The sequence below is a fragment of the Triticum dicoccoides genome, chromosome 7A (assembly GCF_002162155.2).
Source record: "Triticum dicoccoides isolate Atlit2015 ecotype Zavitan chromosome 7A, WEW_v2.0, whole genome shotgun sequence".
Classification (NCBI taxonomy): Eukaryota; Viridiplantae; Streptophyta; class Magnoliopsida; order Poales; family Poaceae; genus Triticum; species Triticum dicoccoides.
The window spans coordinates 746,693,182-746,710,942 of NC_041392.1; the positions used below are offsets into that span (position 1 = coordinate 746,693,182).

The window sequence follows — 17,761 nt, forward strand, 5'->3', positions numbered from 1 at the left end:
TCCGCTGCCCCGCCCGATGACTCGCTCTCGGGCTGGCACTCTTCGACCGAGCACGTAGTACCCCAGCGATGAGTATCTTCTCGCTGCTTCCGCCTCTGAGCCGTCTCCTCTCCCATCGTCAGCTCGAGCCGCCCTTCGGGATCCTCATTGGCTCGCTGTGATGCAGAAAGAGTTTGATGCGCTCCAGCGGAACCGCACCTGGCAGCTCGTTCCTCGGCCGCTCCGTGCCAACATTATCACGGGCAAGTGGGTCTTTCGGCACAAGACTCGTCCGGATGGCACTCTCGAGCGCTATAAAGCTCGCTGGGTGGTTCGGGGTTTCCGGCAACGCGCGGGCGTGGACTTCACCGACACATTTGCCCCGGTTGTTAAACTGGGCACGATCCGCACCGTGCTTCAGCTCGCCGTGTCCCGAGCATGGCCCGTGCATCAGCTGGACGTGTCCAATGCCTTCTTGCACGGCCACCTGGCTGAGCAGGTGTTCTGTGAGCAGCCCACTGGCTTCGTCGACGCCACGCATCCTGATCATGTGTGCTTGCTCTCCCGTTCTCTCTACGGGCTGAAGCAGGCACCTCGCGCATGGTACCAGCGCATCGCCGCCTTCCTGCAGACACTCGGATTTACATCGACTCGCTCCGATGCGTCCCTCTTCGTGTATTATCACGGCGTTGACACGGCCTACTTGCTGCTGTACGTCGACGACATCATCCTGACAGCATCCACTGTCGCACTCCTCCAGCGGCTTACAACTCGTCTTCGCGATGAGTTTGCCCTGAAGGATTTGGGTCCTCTGCATTATTTCCTTGGCATTGAGGTGGTTCGATGACTAGATGGGTTCTTCCTGCATCAGTAGCGCTACGCCCATGAGCTTCTCGACCGAGCCGGCATGCTTAACTGCAAGCCTGCTCCCACGCCAGTCGACACCAAGGCCAAGGTCTCCGCTTTGGAGGGCTCGCCTGCATCTGATGCGGCCTTCTACCGCTCCATTGTGGGCGCCCTGCAGTACCTGACCCTGACGCGCCCCGACTTACAGTATATGCTGTTCAGCAGGTCTGTCTCCACATGCATGCTCCGCGCGACTCTCACTGGACTCTGGTGAAGCGTATCCTCCGATACATACGCGGCACTCAGTCCTTGGGACTTACGCTAACGGCCTCCGCCTCCACCGACCTCGTCGCCTATTCTGATGCGGACTGGGCTGGCTGCCCCGACACACGGCGCTCCACCTCGGGGTACTGTGTCTACCTTGGGCCGTCCTTGATCTCTTGGTCCTCCAAGCGACAGCCCACCGTCTCCCGCTCGAGTGCCGAGGTTGAGTATCACGCAGTGGCTAACGCCGTTGCCGAATGCTCTTGGCTCCGTCAGCTGCTCCAGGAGTTGCTTTGTGATGTTCACAAGGCCACGCTCGTCTACTGCGACAACGTCTCCGCCGTTTACCTCTCCGCCAACCCGGTCCATCATCGTCGAACGAAGCATATTGAGCTCGATATACACTTCGTTCGTGAGCAGGTGGCTCTTGGGCGCGTCCGGGTCCTCCATGTCCCGATGGCGCAGCAGTTCGCCGATGTCATGACGAAAGGACTGCTACTTCTGTTTTCGAGGAGTTCAGGTCCAGTCTTTGCGTTTCCGGCGACGCTTCGACTGCGGGGGGTGTTGAATATATGGTTTGTACATGACTATTGTATAGCCCGGCCCACCTCCTAGTCTTTGTATAGTTGAGGTTGTGGTCCACTTTGTACTCCATATATACGTGCGCTTTGCACCGATCAATACATCATGAAGCATTGCCAAAACAATCGTTTTCAAGAGTTCCTCCTATCAGCATCTGCAAGGAAGTTGTTGAGGTCCGGCCTGAAGCCTGTCGCCCAACTTGTCGATCTCACCGGAGCATCGTTCCGAGCTCATCCTGTACCACCTGCTTGAGGTAGTCCGCGATGTAGGATGGTACACGATGATTGCCATCGTGTAACTTGCTGGTCTTTTTCTTTTCTGTGATAAGAACCGAAGACAATTCAGGCAAATTTAATTGAATTAGGAGCCATAGACAAGTAAATAAAACATGAACACTACTTGTAGAGACAAGTAATGTAGAAGCTTAACTAGCTAGGTGGGACAAATTAAAGTTCAGATAGACCACAAACCTTGGCTTTGAGAAGGATGGGATGCACGGCGGTCGTCGGCGGCGACAAATGACAGCACACGGCAGCGGAGGCGTTTGGTAGTAGTATGTGGCTGCTGGCGGGGGAGAAGCGGAGGGCTTCCACTCGGTAAAGCAAAGCATCCCAATTTCCATCCCCACCGGTGGAGTGGAGTGGAGAGGATCAAAGCAAAGCATCTTTGCGCCTGAGCTATGCCACCATGTTCCAGTACAGTTAGTGCATAAATAACTTCACACCCATTCGCTCTATCTCAAAGAAATACGTACTATTTTAATGTCAGGCGTAAGAAATAGGAGGCCTGACTCAGGCTAACTATGTTGTCGGTGGCCAGATCTGGCTAATTGCTTCAGTCAGCTTTTATAGGCCAGGCTACAACTTGGTGGCTCAGGACACCAACCAAACAGGGTTCAGGCACGTCCTAGGAAGCCTTCAGGTCAAGCAAATTTGACTCAGGGCAGCAACCAAACAGCCCCCAACTTTGGAAAAGCAGGAAAAAAACCACATAACCAACCCCGCTCAGGCCTTGTTCGGTTAACAGGGATTTAGGAGGGGTTTGGCAGGGTTTGAGGTGGATACAATCTCCTACAAGTCCAAATTCACACAAATCCCCTCCAATCCTCTTGAGAAGAGGTGTAACCAAACAAGGCCTCAGGAATGCCAAGACTATATTGCTTCAGGCAAGTGTTTCTTCGGTCTCGCTGAAGCGTTTCCCACTTTGGAGTAAGCGACAATGCCACGGGCCGACCCACTTCAAGGAGCAACCAGTTTTGCAACCGTCTAGAAGGTTCATTGGATCTGTTTTCTCTGTTTTTCTCTTTACTCGTTTTTCCTGGTTTTATTTATGTTTTTAAATTTATTTTTTATTTTTCTGTTTTTGCTTATTTCTTCCTTTTATTTTCTATTTTCCCTATTTCTTTTTATTTTCTCATAAATCCAAAATTTTCAAAAATTGTTCACATTTTTCATAATTTGTTAAACATTAGAAAACATTGTCTGAAATTCCAAAAAAAATCATTTTAAAAAACTTATTCATGTTTAAAAAATTCACGTTTCAACAATGTTCAGGAAATGTTCAGCGTACATTAAAAAAATGTTCACTGTGCATAAACATGTTGGTCATAAATTGAAAAATATTTGCTCTGTAAATAAATATTCGTCGTTCAAAAAACCTGTTCACCATAAAAAATACTTTTATAAAAAGATATTATACTTAGAAAAAATTGTTCGGGAATCAAACTGTTCACAATTTCTCAGAAAGTTTGTTAACCATACAATAAATTCACTTTTCTAAAAAAATCACAGTTGAAGAAAAACTGTTCAGGAATCAAAATTTGATCACAATTGTTTGTTCATGTTTTCAAAATTTTGTTCACTTTTTCAAAAACAATTCACGTTTTAGAAAATTCTTCATTTTTACAATTTTATTAACATTTACCAAAATGGTTCATATTTTTAAAATAATTTTTTTCCAATTTTCATCACTTAAAAAAACAATTCTCGTTCTAAAATATTTTTTAAATTTAAAAAACATTCACTATTTCAAAGATTATTCGCATTTTTAAGAAAAAATGGTTACATTTTTACAGCAAATGGTTGAATGTTTTGATTTTTTAAAATCGGCCGCTGCATATATTTCATAAATGTTGGCGCTTTCAATTAATGGCTCAAAGGTAGTAGCTCACAGGCAGTAGATGAAGTGATAAGGGACATTTTATCTCCTTCGAGGGATTGCGAGTTCGAATCCATTGAGAGCACATTGTTTGAGGGATTTTCGGTTTGCATGGTGCCACTAAATGGGCCGGCCCTTTAAGCCCGCGCCCTGCGCTCTGGCTTTTGGTGGGCCATAAGGTTTTTCGGCTGAGGGCCAGAAGCTGACTCGACCCAGGCGAGCGACGGACGAACTGAGGGGAGCGGACGACGTACGAAGCTTTTTTTCCCCACATCAAAAAAGGAAAAAACGCACGAAGCTTTTTTTGGGCGAAAAAGTGGAGAAACAATCCTTCTTTTAATATTAGGTAGTGAGTAGTGAAAAATGTATGAGTATAATTTATAAAACAACAAAAACCACCAAAAGACCAACTTTGGAAAAGCATGAAAAAACCCACATACCCAACTCCAATCAGGAATGCCAGGACTATATCTTGCTTCACGCAAGTGTTTCTTCGGTCTAGCTGAAGCATTTCCCCCTGGCCCCTGCGATGTAGCTATTGGACCAGCCCAGTTTCGTCTTTTTTTTCTTCGTGTTCACTAGCTTTTTCAATCGAATTTGCTCGTTGCGATTCGTTCATTGGTTTCACTAGGTCCTTTTTTTTAGATTTTTATTTGTTTTCTCACTAATTTCTCATGTTTTTATGTTTAAATATTTTTCTTTATTTCTTTCATGGTTTTCACGCTTTCATCGGTTTCTTTGTTTTCACTAGGTTTTTTGTTTTATATTTTTCCCCTAATTTTTCTACGGTTCTGTTTCTTTCTTTCTCATTTTTCATCTGTTTACTTTGTTTCTTTCTCAGTTTTTCACCCTTCCATTATCTTTTTGGTTTCTTTGGTTTTTCATTTTGTTTTCTTTACTTTTTTGTCTTTTTATTGGGTTTTTCATTTTGTTTTCTTTACTTTTTTGTCTTTTAGTTGGGTTCTTCATTTTCTTTTTGTGTTGTTGATTTTCATAGGTTTCTTTAACGGTTTTCAGTGCTTTTCATTCTTCTTGCACATGTTTCTTTGGTTATCTTTTTTGTTTTCTTTGTTCTTTATTTCCTCATTTAGGTTTTTGGGTTTCATTGTTTTTTGTCATTTTTCATTGTTTCTTTTGGTTTTTATTCTACATTTTTCATACATGTCAAGAACATTTCTGTAATACACATTTAGAATTTTTAAATACATGCTTAACAGTTTTTTAGTACATGGTCAACATTTTTTCTGTATGTATTTAAAAAAAATAAATTGCTTGATTAACATTTTGTAAATACAAAATTGAAATTTTTATAGTACATGGTCAACATTTCTCAGTATGCATATAAAAAAATCGAATGGTTGATTAACATTTTTTAATACATGGTCAACTTTTTTTCTATATACATTTTCACATTCTTTAAATGCCTGATTATCATTTTTCAACTAAAATAATAACATATTTTTAATACATGGTCAACATTTTTTCTATGCACATTTAGCATTTTTGAAATACTTGATTAACATTCTTTTCAAATGCAATATTTACATTTTCTAATACATGGTCAATACTTTAGAGCCTGAAAATAATAGTGATGTACAGATTGTTGAAAAATTGTGGACTATCCGGTCTACCCTCTAATTCCTCTGCCTTATCCGTGGTGCCGCTCACAATGCGTGTTGAGGCTAGAGGGTAGGGACCTATTTATAGACTCCACTTCCAGGTGTTTTATTATTCCACCTGTTTCCGGAAAGATCCGTATGACTCCTGAACAATGTTACCAACCACGATAAAACATGTCAGTTTTCTGAGTCTAAATATACTAGTCCCTAGCACACATGTGTGAGTCATGTGCCATGATTAGATTGTATGTGTGAGATCAATTTCCAATCTTAATCATGTGGGTCAACAGCCTGCAGAGCCGGTCCTGCAAAACTAACCCAGCTTTTCCACCTCGTGATGTCCCGGGAAAAATACGTACGTACATAAAAAATTCCAGTAGAGTCGATCCCTAATAATTCCTCTATTGTATTCCATCACAGTCGTCCTCGGCACCTCGAGTATTATTTCCTCGAGTGAAATTCCGCATCACTTATTCCCAATCACAATCATTATTAATACGAGTAATTCCACATTGAGTTAAATAGTTGAAAGCCACAAAAATATCCAACATCTCCCACTTGGCTGAAACATATTTTATCAATAAATGAAGTTCCATGTGCAAACATGTTTTGAAAAGAATTCCTGACTATAGTCAGTGAACCTGCACTATATTAGTATTATTATACAAATAAATGAAATATACGTACCTGAGTTTAATCATTCCACACCTCGTGTATACAATGGTAACTTCCTCAATGTGTTTACTTTTAACCATAAACTTCCAAATAAGTGACAGGTTGTGATGCACATTCCATGATCATATATGATGTGTGCTATTCCCTTAGCGACACATATTACCTTCCACCGCTTGAATGCAACAATAAATTCCGGTAGCTAAGGCTGATAGTATAATGAAAATATATAAAAAATCCAATACCATTTAGTAAACCATTTTTCCTCACGAGTTCAAACATAATTTCTCACTGAGTATGATTTCCCTTATCAAGGTATTTTAACAAGTTTGCAATTTTCCATAGAAAACATTTCAAAATATTCCCTATGTAGTTCCACTCCCAAAACATAAGAACGTTCAAACATTCCTTTCATATGAAAGTTAGAACATGACCAAGCTTTCACTTCCATCAATGTGAATTTGTAGATGACCGCCTTGATTCATTTAGAAAACCATATGACCTGCTTTCCATTGATGTGAAGCATTATAAGACCATACATTAATATATTGGATTAGCAAACCATGTCTTTATTTACTCTTTCCCGAAATTCCAGAGAAAGAACTTCCACAAAGTAGAATTCCCTTTGTGTAAAGAATTGAATAACAAGAGTGACATTATAATTAATATTCTAGTGAGCCAAATTTTCTTATAAAAAAACTCACATACAATGGGCTTGCGGTTGTTTGGTAAGGTAATAAGTTCCTAAACTTTATTCTTCTTCATTGAGTTCATTCCTTCCCGCATTTCTTCCACCCATAGCTTGCACTGATGGAAAGGTAAAGCTTTCATAGGAGCCTTCAGTTATTCCTCAGAATTCAGAGTCACTTCCCCCAAAAACACGCCATCATTATCCAGACATGATATTCCAAGTTATTTCCTCCCACTTATCCTAAGCATGTTAGTGTCAGGAGTTTCATTTGTAGTTTCCTTCGGGGTCAGGATTATAGTCTAGTATGATTGCCAATAATTCCACCATCATCCATATAAACATTATGCTCCTACTTTCCACCAGTTTTCTTTTTCCAGATCAAAGAAATACCCTTGATCCACTAGAATAAAAAAAATAACAAATTCCTGGTGTGTGCTTTGTATTAATTGAGAATTTCCTGCCAAGATAAAATACTTCGTTCCAGTCTACAAACCATACAACGAGGAAGTATATATATAAAAATAAATTCAATTCCTCCATCCAGGTGGAGTATATGGTATATTGCAACAGTGAATGAAGTTCCATGCTCTTTACATATTCAGTTGATATTTTCCTGAAGTGTACTTCCCCCACTAATCAGTTGTCAAAACTGTGAAATCCTTTAATCAACTGATTTCTCACTTCAGTAAACAATGTGACATGCACAACAAAAATTCTGACTTGTATTTTGAAAGGTATACATATAATCATATAAAGTGCAATTATCGATGAGTGAAGTGCAATAAACAATGTAACCTCTAGTGGGAGTGTAAAAAAAAATATACCGTCAGTATATATAAAAGAATGATGTGAAGCTGCTTATCTCCTTCCACCTTAAGAAAAGGTGTGCATGTTAAATACCCATTATATATGTGCTTCAGAAAACCAAATTCCTCCCAGTAAAGTTTTGAATTCCGGAATTAGTAAGCCACTCGATTCGGTTCCATGATATGTGACCAAGTTGTCCATGACAAAAATAATAAATTCCAAGCATGTGTTCCCATTATCATCAGCATTCCTCTCTATGAAGTTATCTTCCCCAAATAACAATTGGGTTTGCTAACTTCCATTGGACCATCAAGAAAGAATATACCATTGTGTGAAATCCGGCAATGTACTAGTTTCATCATTGAGCAATATTTCCGCTCTTCCTTTTCCAAATAATATTTCATAAACTATGGGTTCCAAGATAGAACCATAAATTAAATCCCTACACACTGAAGTTGCATATAGTGTGTCGTATAACAATAATACTTTTCCTCCATAAAGAGTTTCATGGCAAAATTTCCAATTCCAAAGTGTATAAGATTTAGCAGCAATGGCAAAACACACAATATATATAATTTCCTTTGGTATTGTTAGGATGTCAATAAAATTGCTATTGTATTCCAGCAATATAATACATGGAAGCTTAAATCCACATTCCAACTATTTGAAAAAGTATTGACATATATTTAATGCAAATATTAACAATGTGCATACCGTTAAGTGAGAGCAAATTTCCTTAATTTCCCATGAGTGGTTCCTATCTTCCTCCATAAATAAGTGATTGTCATAATAGACACCTTTTGAATTCCTTCTTATGCATGGTTAGTATAATAGTCTATCCATCAACAATAATTTTCCTCCACAATGGAGTTTGTGGACATAATTTTCAATTCCAAGTATATTAACTTTAGCATTTCCTTGGAATTGCTTCCTCTTTGCCGATTGATTTGATAAAATATTATATCTTCCTCTTCGAGGTGCAACCAGTAAAATTTGGTCAAATCCTTCCCCCCGAAGTGTTTCAATCTTCCTCCATAGAGCAAATAATGTCCCATATTGCACAGTATCAAATGAAGTTAAATTGGAAAATCAATTAATTTGATCAATTTGGCAGAGTTAGAAATAACCAATATAAACCAGCAATCCATATTTTCTAAGATATATATATATATATATATATATATATAACATTAAATAAAAGTATTCCAGATTGCACTAATTTTCCATGCAATATGTTCGCTATGACTTCAACAGCCCAAAAAAAAAATATGCAAGCCGTTTTATATCGATATAATATATTTCCTTTTCCTCCATAACGACATTCCTTGTCCAGTTTGTTTCAGCAGTAATGTGATGAACGTTCCATCTTCCAAACTGTGATATTAAATTTATGAATTGTAAATAACTCTGAATGGAAGAAAAGTGTTACCAATTATACACTCAGTGAAGACAGATGCTGAAATTACGAAGATTAATTCCTTGTGATTTCCATCCCAGATCAGGGTGCGCACAAGTATCAAGATAGCCAAGAAACTCCAGCCTTCCTCGTTATAATTTGATCATTGGAAAAATAATGTGGACATAGACTTCATGCGGATGCGTACTCGTACGAGTTAATTCCTTGCTGCCATCCTTGTAAGCTGATTTGCAGAAAAACAGTAGCCTTCCCAGGTTTGCTTGGCCTTTCCAGTTTGTTTTCAATCTGTTGCTTGTCTCCTTCAAGATTGCGGGCTTAACAGAGAGCCACCGAGCCAGCGAGGACTAGTCTTCCTCGATCCGTCGATCGTGTCAAAATCGATTGATTAATCTGTTTGTCTTCCAGAATAAGTGTAGCCTGCTGAGAAGCTCCAACAATTCCGTGCTTTATTGCACGAGATAGAATAACATGCATAGATCTGACACACAACAGTGGACGAATCAACATGGCGCTAAAGTGGACGACCAGCCAGATGGCAAACGGCGGACGGCGGACAACGTAGAGCTGCAAGGCAGTAATTCCGTGACTATCAACGTGTGTTGCATGTCCTGCACCATCAAGTGCGTGCGCCATAGAAGATTACTAGTAAAACACATGTGCACGGAACCCTAGGCTTCCTCTGCATTAAAAAAATTCATGCTTGATTCCACGCGCATCAACTGCTCCGGCCACCTGTACTACTAGATGAGATTAGCACAACATGTAGCCGAATCTTGTCTCCTTGCTTATTCTACGCGCACCGGTTGCGTGCGAAGCTGCCGTGCAGTGCGCGCGCGTGAGACCTCGGCGACGGTAGATCGATGCCATCGGAAAAAGAACATGCGAGATTCCGCGTCCAAATCGACGAGATCGGTAGAGTCGCATCCGATTAGTAGCGACCAGCGGGAGAGGCAGAGTTCGCAGCGGAACGGATCGATGACGGCGTGGAGTTGACCGGCGATTAGGGTTGCGCGCGACCGTGATCGAACCTGCTCATGATACCAATGTTGAAAAATTGTGGACTATCCGGTCTACCCTTTAATTCCTCTGCCTTATTCGTGGTGCCGCTCACAATGCGTGTTGAGGCTAGAGGGTAGGGACCTATTTATAGACTCCACTTTCAGGTGTTTTATTATTCCACCTGTTTCCGAAAAGATCCGTATGACTCCTGAACAATGTTACCAACCATGATAAAACATGTCAGTTTTCCGAGTCTAAATATACTAGTCCCTAGCACACATGTGTGAGTCATGTGCCATGATTAGATTGTATGTGTGAGATCAGTTTCCAATCTTAATCATGTGGGTCAACAGCCTGCAGAGCCGGTCCTGCAAAACTAACCTAGCTTTTCCACCCCCTGATGTCCCGAAAAAAATACGTACGTACATATAAAATTCCAGTAGAGTCGATCCCTAATAATTCCTCTATTGTATTCCATCACAGTCGTCCTCGGCACCTCGAGTATTATTTCCTCGAGTGAAATTCCGCATCACTTATTCCCAATCACAATCATTATTAATATGAGTAATTCCACATTGAGTTAAATAGTTGAAAGCCACAAAAATATCCAACACAGATTATAGAGCAGAGCCGAGTCAGTCATGAGGTTGCTAATCTCACCTTGCTGAATTAATTAACAGTTGTGGTTGCGGGATCGATGAATCGTTAGATTAATCAACACTTGTCTTCCGTCTACATGGGTGATGGGTGTAGCTGCAGGTAAACAGGCAACTTCAATTCTGTTCTCTTGTTTCTTGTCAGATCATGACATGCCAGCTATTTTTCTGAACGAAGGAATGAAGTGTTTCGATGCGAATTCGATAGAGGATCGGCGGCAATTCGATAGAGTGTCATATTTGATTTTGTGACAGGTGACAATGCCTCCAGGTGCCAGATCTGTAGATCCGCTGTCACAGAACACTCTGCGATGTCACCTCTGTTCTATTCTACATTGCGACAGCCCATAGATTGCATCCAGGTGAAGGCCAAATCGGTCCATCATCTCTCTTCTACTGTAAATTGCGATAGCAGATACATTACTAGTGTCACATATCCATGATGCATGCGCTTAACACTAGCAGCTGAAAGGATCATGGTCAAACACCTGTCATAAATATATGGATATCACAAAATAGTCTGTTCCCGTGCAGCTACACGACTGGTTGGGTTCTTCTCTCGACACATGAAATTAAGCGTATTGTCGATAATATAAGATATAGAAGTTGTCCGCACTTCACACCTCAACCTTCTCCAGCCATGTCCGGAGCGGGAGGCAAGTGGATGGTTACAGAGGGCCATGTCAAAAAACTAAGGAAGGCCGGATACTTGTCCAACAACATCGCGCACCGGCTTCCTGAAGAAGGGCAGCTCCTCCCCACCCCAAGGCCCCATGAGAGGGTAGTATTCCTTCCCCACTTCCTCCGCGGACTGGGTTTTCCACTCCACCCATTTGTTCGGGGACTCATGTTCTACTATGGCCTGGATTTCCACGATCTGGCCCTGAACTTCATCCTCAACATATCGGCGTTTATCGTCGTGTGTGAAGCCTTCCTCCGCATCCGCCCCCATTTCGGCCTTTGGCTCAAGACTTTCAACGTCAAGCCGAAGGTGATGCGCGGCAGTCAGACGGAGTGCGGAGGCGCCATGGCGGGCAAGATAGCCAACGTCCTATGGCTCGAGGGCTATTTTGTGGAGATCCTAAAGGGGTGGCAATCGGGGTGGTTTTACATCACCGAGCCGCGTGACCCTTAATGGGTCGCAGCCACCGAGTTCCGATCCGGACCCCCTACGCGGCTCACGTCCTGGAAAGAGACGGGACTGTCGTGGGGCAACGAGGAAGAGGTGACCGGACTGCAAACATGCATCCAATCCCTGGTGAACAAGCGGCTCAAGCTTGTCAATATAGTCCAGGTCATGCTCGTCCGCCGGATCCTTCCGTGTCAACAACGGGCTTTCACTCTGTGGGAGTTCAATCCGACGCAGCACCAAACCTTGAGCAGGCTCTTCGACACGACGTACGAAGATGCCTGGAAGGTGCTATTCAAGGGTGCCGAAGCTCCCGCATCCGCGTCCGAGGACCGCGGATTCAGCATGCAGCGTCCAGCTAGCGCGGTGAGTTATCTTTACCTTTTACAGGAAAATACATATGCCTTTGGCTACAAAGTTTTAAATCAGAGGACAACGAAAATACGCAGAGATGATAAATCAGAGGGAGGGTAGGCGACCCGAGCATCATGACTGTGCGGACTGACGCGCTTGCATACTAGTGGCTGGCTGATTGATCGAATTATCAGTGAGGGATTCTCTACTAGCTAGCAAAGCCCAGTCTACCCTGGGCTCTACATCTGTCAAACTTAGAAACATGCACTAGGAAGGTACACAATATATCGGGTCATCATGCAGTACATATGGACAAAAAGCAAGATATAAAATCAAATGAATCAGAGTGCTCAAACAAATTAAAACAAAGCTTGTATGTTTGATTTTCTGTACCTTCAAATATTGTAGAGCTGCTAATATTTGAATCCAGCTTGCAGTTGTCTCCTCTCGTGTACAAAACGTACCATTTTCTTTGGTTGTCTCCATCACCTGCATATGCCTTGACATGCTCCACTTGACTAAACTTGTCCCACTCGGTGCTAGATTGTCCCGCGGCTACCAAAGAGAGCAACCATAGCCTGCAGAATAACTACAAATGCCTTGGCTTTATGTCTCGCATGTATTCTGGGAGTTTTTCCATGGTGTAATCCTCCAGGACCAGCCTCTCGAGTGAAGCGATATGTTCCAGCACCTTCAACTTTGGGCAGCTAATGATGGTAGGCTTTTGCAGATTGGGGAGATTGGTGATCCTCTCCAGGTCGGGGCATCCATTCACTGTAAGGTCAACGACAGAAGGAAAGCTCTCAATGTATCTGAGGTGCTTGACATATGCTAGACCTAACACTTTCAAAGCCCTTGCATTGGAGGCAAGGCCTGGAGGAACATGCCTCAGTCTGCAGTTATTGAGAGCAAGCACCTCCAAACGGGGCATGGCTTGTACTTGCTCCTCCCACTCCCACTCCTCCCACACCACCATGCCGAACAACTTCAATTTGTTTAACCTTGGAAATGAAGTTGCTGCAGCCTGCAAGAATCCAGTCCCCACATGTTTGATGCATGGAGCACGAGAGACCTGTAGAAGCTGCAGACTGAGGAGCTGGCACAACCCATTGGGAAGTTGTCTGCAACAAGCCAGATCATATAAGAATATAGTCTTCAAGTTGTTGAGGGGCAGCATTGATGTGGACATCATCCAGCTTGGGAGTTGCCGGCCAAAATACCCATGGATGTCAAGATATTCTACACCAGGTGGATGGCACAGCTTATCGAAAACCTTCTCAATTCGTTGCTGCTCTTCCTGAGAGACACCTTCCTTCTCTTTGACCAACCCATCATCTCCCAGTTTACTGGTGCAGCGCAGGAGTAGATTTATAAGATGTGTCTTCTCACCAAGCCTAGCATTAGCAGCAAACAAGCCAGTAGATACATTCTCTAATTCAATTAATGCAAGAAACCTGAGTTGGGAAAGAGGCCCCAACTCATCCAAACTGCACCAATCACCATCCATGTGGGCCCGAAACATACTTAATCTCCTCATATTTGTTAGACCACTAAACCCTCTTGGTACCATACTTGCTCTGGGAAGTGAAAGTAACCTCAGCTGGCCAAGCTTAACAATGCTATCAGGAAGATTCACCAATTCCGTGCATCCACAAAGGTCAAGGAATTGCAATAGTTTCATCTTGCCAATGTTCCCTGGAAGTACAGATATTTCAGCATTTACTAGTGTTAGATGCCTCAGGTGCTTGAGTTGATGCAATGATTCAAGCAATACAGCCATATCTGCTGATTTTATATGCAGACTCCGCAAACTAGAATAAGTAACCAATGAATCACCAGGCTTCATCTTAATATGGATAGTTGAGATCAATGTTCTCAATGATAGCTGCGCTTGTAGAGATTTCCAATCAAGTTCACCAGATTGTGATTGGTTAGTTTCTATGGACAACCGAAGAAACTTTTTTGAACCAAGTTTATCAAGAATATCGTTGTCTCCGTCTTGAGCTACGAGTGCTTCATCTTTAGTCATATAGTGAGCAAATGAGCGAACAACATCATGCATGCTGCAAACCCATAATTGAACATACGATTTATCTGGCTCTATCAGGTTCCTAGATACCAAATCCTTGTAGTAATTTTCTCCCAATTCTTCTAAATCATTAGAATTTCCATGAATAAGTCCTTCACTAATCCACATTGCAACAACTTCATCCATAGTAAAAAAATTACTTGTAGGAAGAAGAGAGTAGTACAGAAAGCACTGCTTCAGGTAAGAAGGCATATATTCATAGCTTAAGTATACTGCATAGTTAAGCTCATCAGGCATTTTAGTTCTTGACCATTTCGAATCATCCAAAACATGCTTCCAGTCACGACGTAGCCCTCCTCTTTCACGCAAGAGTCCTCCCATTACTTTGACGGCAAGTGGTAAATACCCACATTTTTGTATAATTTTGAGTCCAATATCCTTTAGCGTATTTATGTGGTTTTCATTTATCTCACTTGAGAGTACCTGCAACCATGCAGTACAAGCGACAACTACAGATAATTAACTATGAACCAAGCTCCTTTAAGGCACTCAAAATTACCTTCTAAGAGACGAGAATACTAATTGATTTGTATGTCCATTTATTAAGCTAGGTTTGACAATATAAATATTCAAATCACAGAATGTACATGTCAAAAAATGTCATAAATGCATTTACCTATCTTGCTCCTACATACACATATTTGTGATATGAATTCGACAAATAAAATACATATTTTATACCATTATTAGAAAAAGGCGTGCCCAGTCTCTAAGCGGTAGCAAAATGACTAGCACTTAATGTGCGCATAATTGCACTTAAGGCGGTGGTCAAAAACTGAATGTGCTTTGGTCATAAAAGAGTAAGGCGCATAGTCAATGCATAGCGCTTTTAAAACCTTACTTCATACCTAGAAAACAATTCTTCCTGTCCTATTTTTTTTCAGAAACTGAATGTATTGCTAGCAATATATTTTTGCAGTACTCCCGTCATTGAGATAGAAACTTGCACTCAGATTTAGTAAAATCATATAATATTTATTATCTTCCTTATCTTACAGTCACGTGAAGCTAACCATCTTCCCGGCACCTAAAATGCATAGTACGTACTAGATCAAACATTGCTGACAAAATTATGCAGTGATATATTTCCTTGTCTAGTACAATGCTTTATTGGCACTAACAAAATTATGTAGTGAAATTATTGACAACCTCTTAAGGTAGTAGTACATATAAGACATTGAAACCACACAGATATAAGTAGATTAATTTGGAAGGATCCTAACAGTTCTCTAAAAGAACTACCTTATACTATTAATAAGTAGATGTAGATAGATTACTGCCTTGATAAAGATATTGATGTTTAATTGCATACAGACCTGCGTCTTGAGCAATAACCAAGCATCCTCAGGTACTAACGTGTCGACGTGGTGGTATGGCCATATAGCTGACACCCCTCGGGCTACACCTTCATCTCTAGTAGTGATGAGAACACGGCTGCCTGGAGCAGCAGCATTGACTAACGGCGTTTTGAGCACATCCTCCCATGCTCTATAGTTCCAAACATCATCCATTATCAAGAAGGTCTTGTGGCCAATCAAGGCTTCCTTGAGGGTTCGTTGAAGCATGGCCTTTGCATTTCCAACTGGCCGAGCGTCTCCTCTGACTTCAATGATGGCTCTTCTCAGCAGCTCAACCTCACTAAAGTTCTGGTTGACACTCAACCATATCTTTTTGCTGAAGTCACCTTGGATGGCCTCGTCATTAAAGACCTTTTGAGTGAGGGTGGTCTTGCCAATCCCACCAACACCTACGATAGCGACCACCATAATGTTGTTGCTGACCTCATTTCCAGAGCGTGTGATCTGGGCCACCAGTGCTCTTGTGTCTTCTTCGATCTTATCCCCAACAACACCCGACCTGTCAAGCTCCCCTGACGTCTCATGACTGGGATTACCATGACGAGAGCTGCTATGTTCCTCGTAGGACGCAAGATTGATGAAGTTGAAAGCAGCGCTCCGCTCCTTGATGGAGTTGAGCCTCTGGTTGAGCGCCTTGATGCGGGTGCCGATCTCATGAGCATGGAAGGGATTGCGCAAGCAGAAGAGCAAGGGATTGCAACACCCTGCTTCTACAGAGGATGGCCCACGCTTCTCCATGGCTTTCAGCTGGCAGAGGTCAAGTATGTCAGCAGCTTCATACATGGCGCGCTTGAGCTGACCCACCCAGACTTGGACGGCCTCGTCGGTGATGTTTCTCCTATCGGCGTCAGCAAGGAAGTTCTTGAGGTCTTGGAGCTTGTCGCCCAACTAGTCGATCTCGCCCGAGACGCCCAGCATCGTTCCGAGCTCATCTTGTACCACCTGCTTGAGGTAGTCCCCGATGTAGGATGCAAAAACATCCAACACCACCGCCATTGGTCAACTTGCTGGCCTTCCGCTAGCTGTGATTACAATTAGAGGAAACAATTGAGGTGAGTTTTAAGTAGCAGAAAGAGACAAGGAAATAAAACTTGAACACTAACAAACTACCTCAAGGCTCCGGCGACAATAGCTAACTGTAATTGAGAAAGACAAATTCAAGTTGAACTATGCCACCAACCTTTAGATGGATGTGTTGCACAGGGCAGCAGTCCGGCGGCGACAAATACTCTCTCCGTTCGAAATTACTTGCCTCGGAAATGGATGTATCTAGAACTGCAGCAAAGGGCGGCGGCAGAGGCGGAGGCGATGCTGGGGAAGACGTGTGCCACCGGCTACCCTTTGGCAGCCGGAGCTTGGTAAAGCATGAGGTGGAGAGAAGCAAAGCAAAGCATCACATTCCCATCGATGGAGCAAGCAAAGCAAAGCAACACAGCTTATTTTCCTTTTCCATGGAGGAGTAGATTAATTGACAAAGCAGATGAGCTCAGCAGGGTATCGAATTGGATCTGGACTGAATTTTTATTCGAATGCCCCCTCTCTGACTGCTGAGCTTTGGCGGCGCCTCCCTCCTCCTCCTACCGGCACCACCACAGGGCTCCCCCGTCCGGCCATGGAGCGGGATCCCGGCTGGAGAGCGGTCTTGCGGCGGTGTCGCTGCCGATCTGCTCTCCAAGTGCGGAGCTCTCTCCAAGTGCCGTCTGAATATATTTTTTTTCCTTCTACCGCAGCGGCCCACGAAAGAAATTGCGCCTTACTGGAAGCCGCACATGAAATTGAGGCCATGTGCATAACCTTTTTTTCTCCAATGTTCTAAAAAAAATATTCTACTCGCATATTGTAATTGGATTCTAGTTGATTATAAAGCTCCCCAATTTCGATGCAAAAATAAATTCTCAAACCGGTTTAAACGAAATTAATTAACGGAAAAACTAACGCCCACACGTTTGGGCGTTTGCACATCGCCCACACGCCTTCATCAGCACTCATTTTGCCATGTATGAACGGATGACATCAGCAGGAATCTTTTTGGTTTTCACGTTAAAAATGTTTTATCTCTTAATTAAAAAAGTGAATTAAAAATCTGTTTTCATCATTAAATCCGTCTCGATGAGATCTTCAAAACTAGACCCCATGTTGATA

The 17,761-nt window shown here is 42.5% G+C and overlaps 1 pseudogene; it reads right to left on the reverse strand.

The window, feature by feature from the left end:
* Nucleotides 1-1,879: 1,879 nt before the first annotated feature.
* Nucleotides 1,880-16,625, reverse strand: LOC119334195 (annotated as a pseudogene).
* Nucleotides 16,626-17,761: the final 1,136 nt, after the last annotated feature.